The sequence below is a fragment of the Grampus griseus genome (assembly GCF_964374135.1).
Source record: "Grampus griseus genome assembly, chromosome: 11".
Taxonomy (NCBI): domain Eukaryota; kingdom Metazoa; phylum Chordata; class Mammalia; order Artiodactyla; family Delphinidae; genus Grampus; species Grampus griseus.
This window is the reverse complement of record NC_139005.1, coordinates 23,811,006-23,824,139: the sequence shown is the minus strand read 5'-3', so window position 1 is coordinate 23,824,139 and position 13,134 is coordinate 23,811,006. Positions and strand designations below refer to the sequence as shown.

General features: G+C 44.4%; 1 protein-coding gene across 3 annotated transcripts in view; it reads right to left on the bottom strand.

Annotated features, from left to right (window-relative positions):
• Nucleotides 1-9,967, bottom strand: part of FAR2 (fatty acyl-CoA reductase 2) — a 137,985-nt gene extending 128,018 nt beyond the window's left edge. The window contains exon 1 of one of the 3 annotated variants that reach the window (XM_082666331.1): nucleotides 9,884-9,967. The gene's annotated coding sequence lies outside the window, so the exon portion shown is untranslated. Of the gene's footprint in view, nucleotides 1-8,974; nucleotides 9,093-9,292; nucleotides 9,429-9,883 lie in introns of those variants that run through there. The other 2 variants (XM_082666330.1, XM_082666332.1) reach the window with 2 other exon arrangements.
• Between the last annotated feature and the right edge of the window lie 3,167 nt (nucleotides 9,968-13,134).

Below are 13,134 nucleotides of genomic sequence, written 5' to 3'. Positions count from 1 at the left end.
GGGGCACGAACCTGTGTCCCCTGCATCGGCAGGCGGACTCTCAACCACGGCTCCACCAGGGAAGCCCTATCTATCTTTAAGATGCTTTTATTACTGCATAAAACTATGCTGCTACTATCCACACACTTTTTAGTATTAAATGTCCTTTCTTGAAAATAATAAAAAAAAGTCTTTAATACATGCACACATAGTGAATTGTTACACAGAGCTTCTTTTGTTCAGGTTATCAAATTCTTCTGGGCAGATTCTTCCAGTTTCTTGACAATATCGTGCATTGGTGGATCTAATTCTGCTTGAAGCGCTTCAGTGGTTTCAAATATGTTGGGACCAGACACATAATTTAATGATCTTCCTAATTTCCAACTATCCTGCCCTCAAGAATACTGGAGTTTGTGCTGACTTTTGTGGAATGTGTCCTCTCGCTGACCTATGATAAATAGTGCACCATTTTTCTAAAATGATCTAAAATGTGGAGCATTTTCACAATGACTTTTTCTCATTTCTTGGCTCAGGCAATATTATTCTTGCCTCCTATGGTCATCCTGTTATTCACCAGCGAATTTTACTGACCCAGCACCTCCCAGCTGAGGTGGATGGTTGGGTAAGTGGATAGAAGAGGCCGGATTTTTGCCTTTTTTTACACAGATTCACAAGGAAGAGCTTTCCCTTCTCCTCTTCCCCTCAAGTGTGTGTTTCAACACTTTGGAGCCATCTCTGGAGGAGCCTAGGAAGTTAAAATGCATTAAAAACAAGGTAATAGGGGCTTCCCTGGTGGCGCAGTGGTTGAGAGTCCGCCTGCCGATGCAGGGGACACGGGTTCGTGCCCCGGTCCGGGAAGATCCCACATGCCGTGGAGCGGCTGGGCCCGTGAGCCATGGCCGCCGAGCCTGCGCATCCGGAGCCTGTGCTCCGCAACGGGAGAGGCCGCAGCGGTGAGAGGCCCGCGTACCGCAAAAAACCAAACCAAAACAAAACAAAACCCCAAGGTAAGAGCATGTCCAAAAGCCAAAGGGGACGCATTGTCAACTGCAGCTGGAAAGGGCTTTTGCTGGACTGCAGAGGTAAGGTTTACAAAATTATCTAGGACTTTAAAAATAAACCACGACTAAAGCAATAGACACATGCTATTTTTAGTGTCTGCCAATTAAAGTAAGATGAATTTTTTTCACTGTCTACTCAATCATGTTCTCTACAAAAAGAAATATATAATATTTTTTGCTTTGATATAGTGTTGACTAAAGTGGAAAAATGGCTATTGAATAAAGATCTCACCTGAAACCAATTCTTTTTTTTTTTTTTTTTTATTAAAGGCAGGTCTCTGAATTAGTCATGGAAAGTCCCCTGATGAATGTGGCTGGCAATCTGTTTGATTCCCACGGAACACTGTGTCCTGGAAAGATTTTGTGATCACAGCGATAGACCTAAGCACAGGCCTCCATCTCCCATCTTCTGGTTCTAAGTCCCATGGAAGCACCTACACCAGCTGTCCCCACATTTGTACCTGTGCTGTGCTGGTTATGTATGAAGCACCTGGGGAGTCTTGTACCAAAAATACAGACTCATTGAGGGTGTGGTGGAAAGGGAACCCTCCTGCACTGTTGGTGGGAATGTAAATTGATACAGCCACTATGAAGAACAGTATGGAGGTTCATTAAAAAACTAAAAATAGAACTACCATATGACCCAGCAATCCCACTACTGGGCATATACCCTGAGAAAACTATGACTCAAAAAGAGACATGTACCACAATGTTCACTGCAGCAATATTAACAATAGCCAGGACATGGAAGCAACCTAAGTGTCCATTGACAGATGAATGGATAAAGAAGATGTGGCACATATATACAATGGAATATTACTCAGCCATAAAAAGAAACGAAACTGAGTTATTTGTAGTGAGCTGGATGGACCTAGAGTCTGTCATACAGAGTAAAGTAAGTCAGAAAGAGAAAAAACAAATACTGTATGCTAATGCATATATATGGAATCTTAAAAAAATGGTACTGATGAACCTAGGAGCAGGGCAGGAATAAAGATGCAGACACTAGAGAATGGACTTGAGGACACGGGGAGGGGAGTGGGAAGCTGGGGCGAAGTGAGAGAAGCATCGACATATACACACTACCAAATATAAAACAGATTGCTAGTGGGAAGCAGCTGCATAGCACAGGGGGATCAGCTCGGTGCTTTGAGATGACCTAGATGGGTGGGATAGGGAGGGTGGGAGGGAGGCTCAAGAAGGAGGGGATATGGGTATATATGTATGCATATGGCTGATTCACTTTGTTGTACAACAGAAACTAACACAGCATTTTGAAGCAATGATACCCCAATAAAGATGTATAAAAAATAATTAGTAAATAAATAAAATAGGCATGGGGTGGGGATGACAAAAAATATATTTGTCACCCCAAACTTAAGAGTGTCACCCTTAAACCATCACTCTTCACAAAAAGGATGCATTAATAAAAGACAGATTTGCTTTATTGAAATAAAATTCAGAGGTGGCTACTCACAGAAGATCCATGCTTAGAGGTAGCAGACTTCAACAGCTAAGTAATATTGGTGTTAATTACCCCCTCTACCTCTTAGATGCTGGGTATGTTTATCTGAGGCCCCATCCTTTACATATGAATTCAAATGTTTGAATAACTTTCAAAAGCTATCACCTGCAAGACTGTCTTCTGCACCTCACATTGGCAGCTAACACTAGCTACACTAATCCACAATAAATGGCATTGTCATGACTCCGATGGTAATAACATTTGAGGAGCTTCTAGACCGTCAGTTTACCTATTTGTATTTCTACCTTGACATGGACTGAATGTTTCAGTCCTCCCAAAATGTGTATGTTGAAATCTAGTCTCCAATGTGATGGTGTATGGAGGTGGGGCCTCTGGGAGGTGATTAGGTCATAAGGGCAGATCCCTTGTGAATGGGATTAGTGCCCTTATAAAAGAGACTCCTGAGAACCCCCTTGCTCCTTCCACCATGTGAAGTTACAATGGAGAGAAGGACATCTATGAACCAGGAAGTTGTTCTCACCAGACAGCACATCTGCTGGTGCCTTCATCTTGGACCCGCAGCCTCTAGAACAGTAAGAAATAAATTTTTGTTGTTTATAAGCCACCCAGTCTATGGTACTTTGTTATAGCAGCTTGAACTAAGACTACCCCTAATAAATAAAACAAATCTATTAAAATTATCTATGGCCAGTGAGTTTAGTAGCCTAGAGCAGGGGCCAGCAAACATTTTATGTTAACGGGCCAGATGGTAAATATATTAGGCTTTGCAAATCACAGCTACTCATTACGTGGAGTCCCAAAGCAGCCATAGACAATAGGACGAATAGGTGCACGGCACTGTCTGATTTCCAATAAAACTTCACTCATGGATACTGAAATTTGAATTTCATATAATTTTCATTTGCCAGAGAACATTATTCTTCTTTTGATTTTTTTCAACCACTTAAAAATATAAGCACTATTCTTAGCCCAAGAGATATACAAAAATAGGCAGGATTCAGATTTGGCCCTCAGGCCATAGTTTGCTAACCCCTAAGCTAGAGCACCAGGTGGATGAAGCCGTGGCCAGAGTCCATAGCTGTTTGAACTTGTCTCTTCTGCTCTGCTCTGCTGGTTATTCTTTGGTCATAAATCACACTTCTGGCTCGATCCCACCACCATGCAGATGTGCTGGGGACCAGTAAAGAAGATGTATAAGATTCAGTGCAAAATCATTGCTCCTACAGACGTCCTATGTATTCACACTGTGTTGCGCTGCCGGGGATATACTATGAACATCAAATAAGGCTCAGACCTCCCATGGGACACAAAACGTCCTGTGAAATCTTCCCCTTTGTCTATGCTTCAGCTTTCTCACGTGTACATCTAGACCTCCGAGAGGTCCTGCATAGCCTTGCCAGGGAAGTAGAAGTTAAAATTTTTTAAAAATTGTTTTTAGTCAGACTGCAGACCTTGCTTGTGAATATCTCTTCATCTATTATCCATATGTTAGAATTGTTTTCATCATCAACTCAGAACTTATTAACAGAGTCAGTTCAATTCCGGTCTTCTGCTTCCTTCCAACTAAGCAGTAGCATGAAAGACATGAGAGAAGCTGATGGTTAATAGATAGCTGTGGATGTTAAAAGGTTTAATCTATTAATATAGGGAAGCATTTCCCAAAGTGTGTTATGCTGAATGCTGACTCTGTTAGATGTTCTGCCAAAAAAAGCATTTCAAGGTCAAGTAAGTTTAGGAAATGCAGCATAAAATATCTCTTCTTTCTTGATGATTCTTAAAGTGCATTATCAGTATGTTAAAGGCTTTGAGGATTCCCACAATAAGACTGCTTAACTAGGTTAAATTAAGTGTTTCTCAAGCTTATGTGATGAGGGAAGTTTTTTTTTCTTCACTTGACTGTTATTAATATCCCGAGAAACTAATGGTCCACAGACTGCATTTTGGGACACTGATACAGACAAGGTGGAAGAATGGAAAGCTTCTAAGCAGGGGAGTAACTTATGTTGTAGATCAATCACTTTGGTGGGGATCAGACTTTTCTCTCCGGGTTTTCGTCATTTTAGGAGATTACCCCATGTGCCATCAGTGTGCTCAAGTCAGAAAGACAGAAGTCATATTTGTTTTGGTGGTAACCTCTTAAAAATTATAAAGTTCGTGCACAGTTCATTGATAATCTCAACAGTAGAAATGATAATATGAAACGCATATTATCTTCTGCTCGCTCACCTCTATCCCAACAGCCTGGCACACTTTCCAGAGATACCAGGCAGCGTTATCAGTTTCCATGTCACTTTTCAGCTCTTCTGTGGCAACTCTAAATCTTATGCATCAGGAGACTATGGTTTTGGATTATAAACATAGAGCAGTATCTACTGGAGGAATTTATTATCACACTTCTTTGCTTAGCCACTTCTCATCGCCGATCTATCACCAAGGTCTATCAATTCTACTTCTGAAATGCACTTCAAGTCTGCCCACTTCTCTCCATCTTACCTGTCCGCACCATCACCAGCTCTGTCCTACTTCCAACCCCTGATCCCGCTCGTCCATTCTCCTAATTGCAGCCACAAAGGTCTTAAAATTTAAATTAGTCTCTGGCTTCAAAGTCTTCAAAAGCTTCTCATTAAAATAAAATTCAGAATCTTTATCAAGATCTGTGAGGATCTACATGACCAGGTTCCTGCCTAGCCACCCCCCAACACACACACACACACACACACACACACACACACACACACACACGTCTGGCCTCTCAGCAACTCCCTCACCCAAAACACGTGCCTTCTTTCTGTTCCTTGAACACTTCCAGGTTTTTCCTTTCCTTACAGTCTTCCTACTTGCTATTTCCTCTGCCCAGATTGCTTTTCCCTCCATTCTTTTTTTTTCTTTTTGCCAAGTCAATCCCTATGCTTCCTTCAAATATCAATTTAAATCTTTCTTTGTCAGAGACCTTCACAAACCACCAAATCTGAGTCAACCCCTGGTTTTTTCATTGCACCTGTTATTCTCCATGCTACTTCCAAAATTTTCTTATTATATGTTTATTTTTTAAATGCCTGTGAGATCCAAAAGGATAGGGGACACATCTGCTTTATTCCACACTAAATGCAGAAAAATTGGCATTGTGTCTGGTCACAGAATGGGCTTAATAATTATGTATTACACGACTGAAGCTAACCAGTGGAAATTTCTCTTCGTTTCATCTCCTGCCTTTTCCTTACATGAAACTTTAGTTCCATCCAGATTTTCATCTTTTGCACAATTATCACCCAGAAGGTTCAATCATTCATTTCTATTAGGAGTGGAATTTTAAGGCCATCTCATGTAACTCTCCTCTTACGCTTCTCTAACCATTTCAGTTTATTTTATTCTCTTCTTGGGAACTCATGGCACTTATTTTCTGTACCATTCATTTGGTGCCTAATCTTATATTGCCTCTTAACAATGTATCTGTTATGTTAATTAACACCTTATATTTACATATTTCGTCTTGCCAATGATGTCATAAATCTATCGAGTACAGGACTTGGTACTTCATACCCTAAAGTTCACAGCACGCCTCTGCACAGAGTGCTGCATGAAAGGAGTCTCCATCCACCTTCTCTGGTGCCCCTATTTTAAGACTTTGATACGGAAGTTTGACCCATTTCCTTTTACTCTATTTTCTTCCTCAACCCTTCTGGGTGTGTTGCCATCATACTGGGAATGAAAGCTGTGGAAAGGATAAGTTCTGAGGTCAGAGAGAAGCAATAAAGGGAGGAGTGTGGGGAAAGAGGACAGGCCCAGGGTTTCTAAGTTCCTCCCCCAATGGTACAGAAGGTGAAGACAACTTGGTAGGGGACTAGGTGTACTTTATATTGCCAAGTATCTCCCAGAATATTTAAAAGAGTGCCTTGCTCAAGGTTTTGAAAGTATGAATATTTAAAAGTTAAATGAGGCAAAAAGGATATACCTTCTCAAAAATTTCAATCAATCACTCAGTTTTTCATTGTTCAATTTTGGATGAATTCCACTGAAACATCAATTTAATTCAGGAAGTATCTTTGGGATCCAGGAAGGTATTCTGTACTTTTAGTTGCCAGTTCCAGTCTTGACCAAATAAAGACTTTTAAGGAATATTTAAAATACCACAAACCGTAGCTACTTTTTGTTTTATTTTTTCTCCCACCAAAATATAAGGGTTATAAAGGTTCTGCAACCCTGTTAATGTACTTAACCAGCCTTCCTCAAGCTACTTCTGAAACATGGATTAGAAAAGTTAAGCCTGTAACAATACTGTCTTTGTTAGTATAGTACTCTTCAAGGTAAGTCGACAGTTTTACAATTATTAGCTCTTTTTACCTATCTGTTTTCACAATGACTCTTTAAGATGAATAGAGTAGTAGATATTGTCTGTTATCTTTATTTTGTCAATGAGGAAATTGGGCGTAGAAGGACTTAATGACAGAAGCATGCAGCAGCTAACTTTCCGTTTGTGTCAGAGAATTTACCTGCAGTGTAGGATGGCTGAGACAGGGTTGTTATTCAGGAAATGACAGAACAGGCTTGTGAACCTGGCCTCAGGACTGGCTACAGAATTTGCAGGGTCTAGTGTAAAATGAAAATTTGGAGTTCCTTGTTTGAAAATTACTAAGACAGCTGAAAGTGACAGCAGAACATTAAACCAAGTGCAGGGCCCTTTTCCAAGTATTGGGCCCTGTGAGCTGGCCCTGCCTGAGGCCTCTGAACCTCTAACATCTGGGTGATTAAGTATCAGGGAGGCTGTGAGCGCCAGAAATTGTAGGCAGAATTCTGTTAATATGTATATGCTTCTTTTTCATATTCCATAGCTTTCATCAGATCCTTAAGTGGTCTGTTAACAAAATAAAGCATTAAGAATGCTTCTTCAAGAGTAATAAATGTTCTCAAAGAGACCAAACACAGAGTCACAAGAGACTGGCAGGGACAGCAGGTGCATGTTCCTTCAGAGACTATTTGTACATGCGTGAGTTTTCATGGGTGCACAAGTATTAATGCAAAGACAAAGAATTCTTAAGGCTGCCCAGATGTTGTCAGAAAGAAATAACATCTGAATGTACCTTCAGAAGATAGGAAAGGGAATGGTGAGACATCAAGATGATGACGTTCTTCACAAACCCCAAAGTGATATACCCAAGTAGGAGCTATTTTATTTATTTTTACTCCCTTAAAGGAAGCTTCTCCTTCTTCTTCTGTAATTAGATGTCACGCTCCCTCTTTTAAGTTAAGGAGAAATGTAAGATTTACCAACTCGTGCTGATTTATATCGATGTTATAGATAATTATAACCCAACGTTAGAAATAGGAGTAAAGTAGGCATTTGTTAAAGCAGGTTCAGAAGATGCCCTCAGAAACAGGGAAAGAGTGCTCTGAAGACCTGCACCCCGAGAAATACTACGGAAGAAATGCTGCAACTCTTGAGTCCGGCTGGTAAAACCCCATGGCCATCTCCTATAAGTCTCACACACAAATATCCCTAATAGCGGATTTTGCTGAAAGCCCTGCTCCTTCAGTCTGAGTGGCTGCCTTAAAATTTTATTTAGTCTCTTTGCCCTTTTAGACTAGATATGCTCCCCAGCCAAATCTCCAACTCATATGAATGGGGATACAGAGAGATGGGTAACTGAAACAGCAGGGAAATTCTCAAATATCCACTTGCACAGAGTGTCAAACTTCTCTTGATGCAGCCTCTAACAAGCAGAAAAGCACGATTCACTTGAGTTCCTGGTCAGTCTGCTGTTCCCACTCTTGTCCCTGTTCATGGCACAATGGGACAATCTACATGATTCAACCAGCCGCCGAAGCTCTGGCAGGTCCAGAGAGAACCTTGGTTGCTCACACCTGGTAACTCATCCTTCGAAGAATAAGTGTTCATAATTCTACTCATCCCACCAGGTGAAAAGTAGGAGGTTTCTAGGATGAAGTCGGTCATTAATTCTTTTAACTGAATGGAATTGCCCCGTGAGTAATCGCCAGGGGTGCCAGCAGCCTTCCCTCAAGCCATCTACACCCGTTGGAATCTGGTACCTGCTCCCCTGCTACCTCCAAGACGCCCAGGCCCCTCAGGAAGAGGTGGAAAACTTCGGACGGGGACAGACCCCGCCCCGGCCGCCCCGGGACCGCTCCGGCCCTTTTCAGCCTGGGGCTCGGTACCCGGCGAGGCCCGGGTGGGAGGGTCCGGTCGTGCACAGCCCGGGATGGGACTAGGGGCCGGAAAGCGCGCCCCGACAGTCCAGGGCGCAGGGAGGGCGGCCACCGCGCCCCACGTGGCCCTGCTCTCTCCTGGAACAGCCCCGGGGGCCGAGGAGGCCTCCGCCAGACCCGGCCGGCGCCTCTGTTTCCCCGGGCCCGCGGCCGCGGCGCGGCTCCCAAGTTAGCCCAGTCTGCCCGTTCCCGTCACGCGCGCCCTTCCCGCCCCCGCGTGACCCACCTTGGCGGACGATGCCGGCGCCCAGCGCGCCTAAGCCGCGGCCGGATGGCTGAGGGCGGCCGGGGGCAGCTCCGGGGCAGAGCCGCGGAAACCGCGCGTCTCCCCGCCGGGGCCCGAGCCCACCCTGCAGCGGGGCCCCGCGGCTGCCTCGCCCTCTCTGCAGACCCCGCCGGGGCCCGAGCCCACCCTGCCGCGGGGCCCCGCTGCTGCCTCGTCCTCTCTGCAGACCCCGCCGAGCCCTGCCTCCCGGCCACCCCGGCCGGCTCCTCGCCGGCGGAGGCGTGGGCGCTCGCGCGGCCCGGCTGCGACCCTGAGTACCTGCTCCTCCGGCGCGGGGCGGGCTCAACTAGTGGTCCTCTAAATCCCGGTCCTTCCCCGGGGCTCCGGGAAGTGCCCGGCCACGAGGAAGCTGCTCTTGTCTTTCGGCTCCCAAACGTGACACTCTATATATCCGGCTCGGAGACTGGGTGTGGGGCGGGAGGAAACCACCCTCCCTCCGACCTTCCCCTCGGCCGCCGCGGCCTCGGCGTCGGGTGCGGAGCTGGCGGCGGCCTCTGCCCGGGGCGGGAGGAGGGCGAGGGGCTGGCGAGGGCCCTACAGGCCGCGAGGTGACCGCATCGTGGGCAGGGTGGCCGTCCGCGCAGGCCTGCCCCGCAGCTTCCATTCATTCAGCTCGGAGCAGATCCACTCGCTATTACTCGCGGCTAGGATTTTTTCCCCCATTAAAAAAAAAATCGGTGGGTGAGGGGTAAGGGAACAGGAAAGGCGCCCCTCTCTGGTCTGGAAAAGGAGAGCTCCTACACCTTGAGAGAAAGAGAGAGAGAGAGAGAGAGAGTTGGGGGGCAGGGGGAGACAGAGGGTCAGAGGTTCTACCGTGAACGCTTGGAGGACACATCTTTCCCCACCCACCCTAGCAGAAAAGGCAGCCAAAAATCCGAGTTTACTCAGCTCGTCCGTACTGTACGCCCAGTGGGAGGGATGCTCTGGTGTCTGCTCCAGACTGCGGAGGCGCCTGGCAATGACCGACCAGGGCAGTGTCCTTTTAAAAATCCAGGAGGGGCCGGAGGCGCGGTTAACTCATGTCCAGGGTGTGGAGGGCAGAAATCAGGCTCTGTCTGCGTCAGGTGGGAGTGGGTAGGTGGATAGGAAACTAGAAAGGATCAGAGATGCGGCTGCAAGAGTGCAGCCGGCCAGCTTTGCTCATCAGAGCTTCTCATCAGATTAAAAAACAAACAAAAAGCAGGCAAACAAACAACAACAAAAACGTTTTGTTTATAAGCCTGGTAGCTTAGCTTTGGGGGGATTTGCTTTGGTCACTGTTACATTTTAAACGGTAAAACTGGACCGTCGTCAGGGAAGACTTGTAGAGGGACAGAGAGGCACGTGAGTGGAGCTGTCACAGTCCTCAGCCAGGACGTGCTGAAAACGGCCAACGCCCAACCTCATTTCTTGGACAAGGTGGAAGGTAAATTCCCAAATAAACATGCTATGTTAAGAAAAGCTAAAAAAGGAACATTGCCCTATAAGTTGTCTTCATTCTCCTCATTACAACAATCGACATACAAAGAAATAAAATTTAATTCATGCAAGTTGGAGTTAATACGAGCCAGTTTTTGCATTAGAAAAAATTCACACCCATCTTGAATTCTCTTTTATTGGACTCTCTTCAATTGAATGTATTAAGCAAAGTGTAGCCTAAAGTTACGGTGGCTAATTTCCTCTGGTGATTTTACCTGAAAGCAAGAGAGACAGAAAAAGTTAGGACCACATAAATATACTCTTCGTTATCGCTCCTCCCACTCAAGAATAAGTCTGAATGTGTTCCCCAAACAACGTGTACTGAAATGATACTGTCAAATGGTGGTGAGATTGAAATCACTGCTATGTGATGAGTGTTGAAATCACTCATCACATAGCGGAAAAGGTAAATTGTTACAACTCTTGTTGCAACAAGTTTCCAAGGCTTAAAATGTTGAATCACTCAAAAATTTTTTATTGTTCTGAATCTTTTGGGGTTTTTTTTGTGGTACGCAGGCCTCTCACCGCTGTGGCCCCTTCCATTGCGGAGCACAGGCTCCGGATGCGCAGGCCCAGTGGCCATGGCTCATGGGCCCAGCCGCTCCACGGCACGTGGGATCCTCCCGGACCGGGGCACGAACCCACGCCCCCCGCATCGGCAGGCGGACTCTCAACCACTGCGCCACCAGGGAAGCCCGTTCTGAATATTTTGATATAGGATTCTCATTTCTTAGAATATATCCAAAGAAAGTAATCCACAAAAGAGAAATGTAATATGGACAAAGTTCATGTTTATTACAACACTATTTATAAAATAGAAAACATATTTTCAGTGGAGTGTTGATAAATAAAATGCAACATTATTATAGGCTACAAAACCATAATTTTATTTTCACCATTTAAAGTAATATTTATGTATGGATAGTGTATTCATTTGCTGGGACTGCCTTATCAAAGTACACAGACTGGGTGGCTTAAACAGAAATTTATTATCTCACAGTTCTGGAGGCCAGAAGTCCAAGACCAAAGTGTTGGCAGGATTCTTCCTCTGAAGGCTGTGAGGGAGAATCAGTTTCATGCCTCCTACCTAGCTTCTAGTGGTTTGCTGGCATTTTTTTTTTTTTTTTTTTTTTGGCTTTTCTTACCTTCAAGAAGTATAACCCTAATCATTAGTCATATCAGATTAGGGCTCACCCTAGTGGCCTCATCTGAATTTATGACATTTGCAATAGTCCTATTTCCATATAAGGTCACATTCTGAGGTACTGAGGGTTAGGACTTCAGCATATGAATTTGGGGAGGGGGGATGTGGAGAAAGGCACAAATCAACCCATAAACGTATAATAGCAAAAAGAGGCAGTGTAGTTGTTACCGAGTCCAAGCTCATACTGCTCACCCCGAGACAGGCCAATAAATCGAGAGAGGAGTTGGTGGGGAAAGGAACAGTGACTTTATTTGGAAAGCTGGCAGACCAAGAAGATGGTGGACTTGTGTCCCAAATAACCATCTTGCCTGAGTTAGAATGCAGGCCTCTCTTATACTAAAAGGGGAGGGAGTAAAGTCAGTCATTTCCTGGTTCCAGTCAGCCTCCAGAGGAGATGTTGTTAATTTCATTCTTCCTGCAGTCATTCAAAGGTGGGCCTGGTCAGGATGTTTTCTGTGAGCCAGACAAAGTTATTTTAGCTTAATGCTCATTATCTGGAGGCAGGGTTCCCAGAGATGGACCGTTATGTATAATTTATGCTTATAGACAACATCCCTTTAGTGATTAACTTGTAATAGAATACAAAGTTTCTTCCCTATTACATAGTGGGTTGAATGGTGGCTCCCAAAAGATACGTCCTGGTGCAAATCCCTGGAACCTATGAATGTTACTTGATTTGGATGAAAGAGTCTCTTTATATGCAATGAAGTTAAAGATCTTCAGAGGAGATCTTCCTGGATTATCCAGGTGGGCCTTAAATCTAATGGCAATTGCCTTTGGTAAGAGAAAGGCAAAGGGCAATTTGAGACATGTACATATTGGTTAAAGTGATTTGAAGACAAGGCAGAAATTGGAGCAAAGTAGCAAAAAAGAAAAAGAAAAACAGACAAAAAAACCCCCAGGAAAGCCAAGAGGTGCAGACGAGCTGCCAGAAGCTGGTAGAGAAGGAAGGATTCTCGTCTAGAGCCTCCAAAGGTTGAGGAGCATGGCTTTAACCTTGAGATCAGACTTCTAACCTCCAGAGCTGTGAATGTATAAAATCCTGTTGCTTAAGCCACCCAGTAATTTATTATCACAGCCTTAGGAAACCAAATCAGGCAGTTTGGGTTGGCATTCTATGTATTTACTTTTTGGTTTTTTCTTGAAAGAGTGATAAATGATTCAAAACAATTTCAAGTGAGTATTTTACTAGAAATCTTAAAATTCTCATCCACTTTTGAAGGGATGGGCAGAAGACATGCTGAAGATTTTATCGTTTTGCAAAATAAACTCTTCAATAGGCACAAATGCTGATAAAACTGCAAAGCGCTCTGATCCTGTCAAACGGGTAAGGTGGTTCTTCATCCTCACACATGGTGTACATGTGACTCTTGTCGAGACAAATTCAGCTCCATGCCAATTTGATTAGAGAATAGTCTCCAGGGTTGGGTTGTATCTT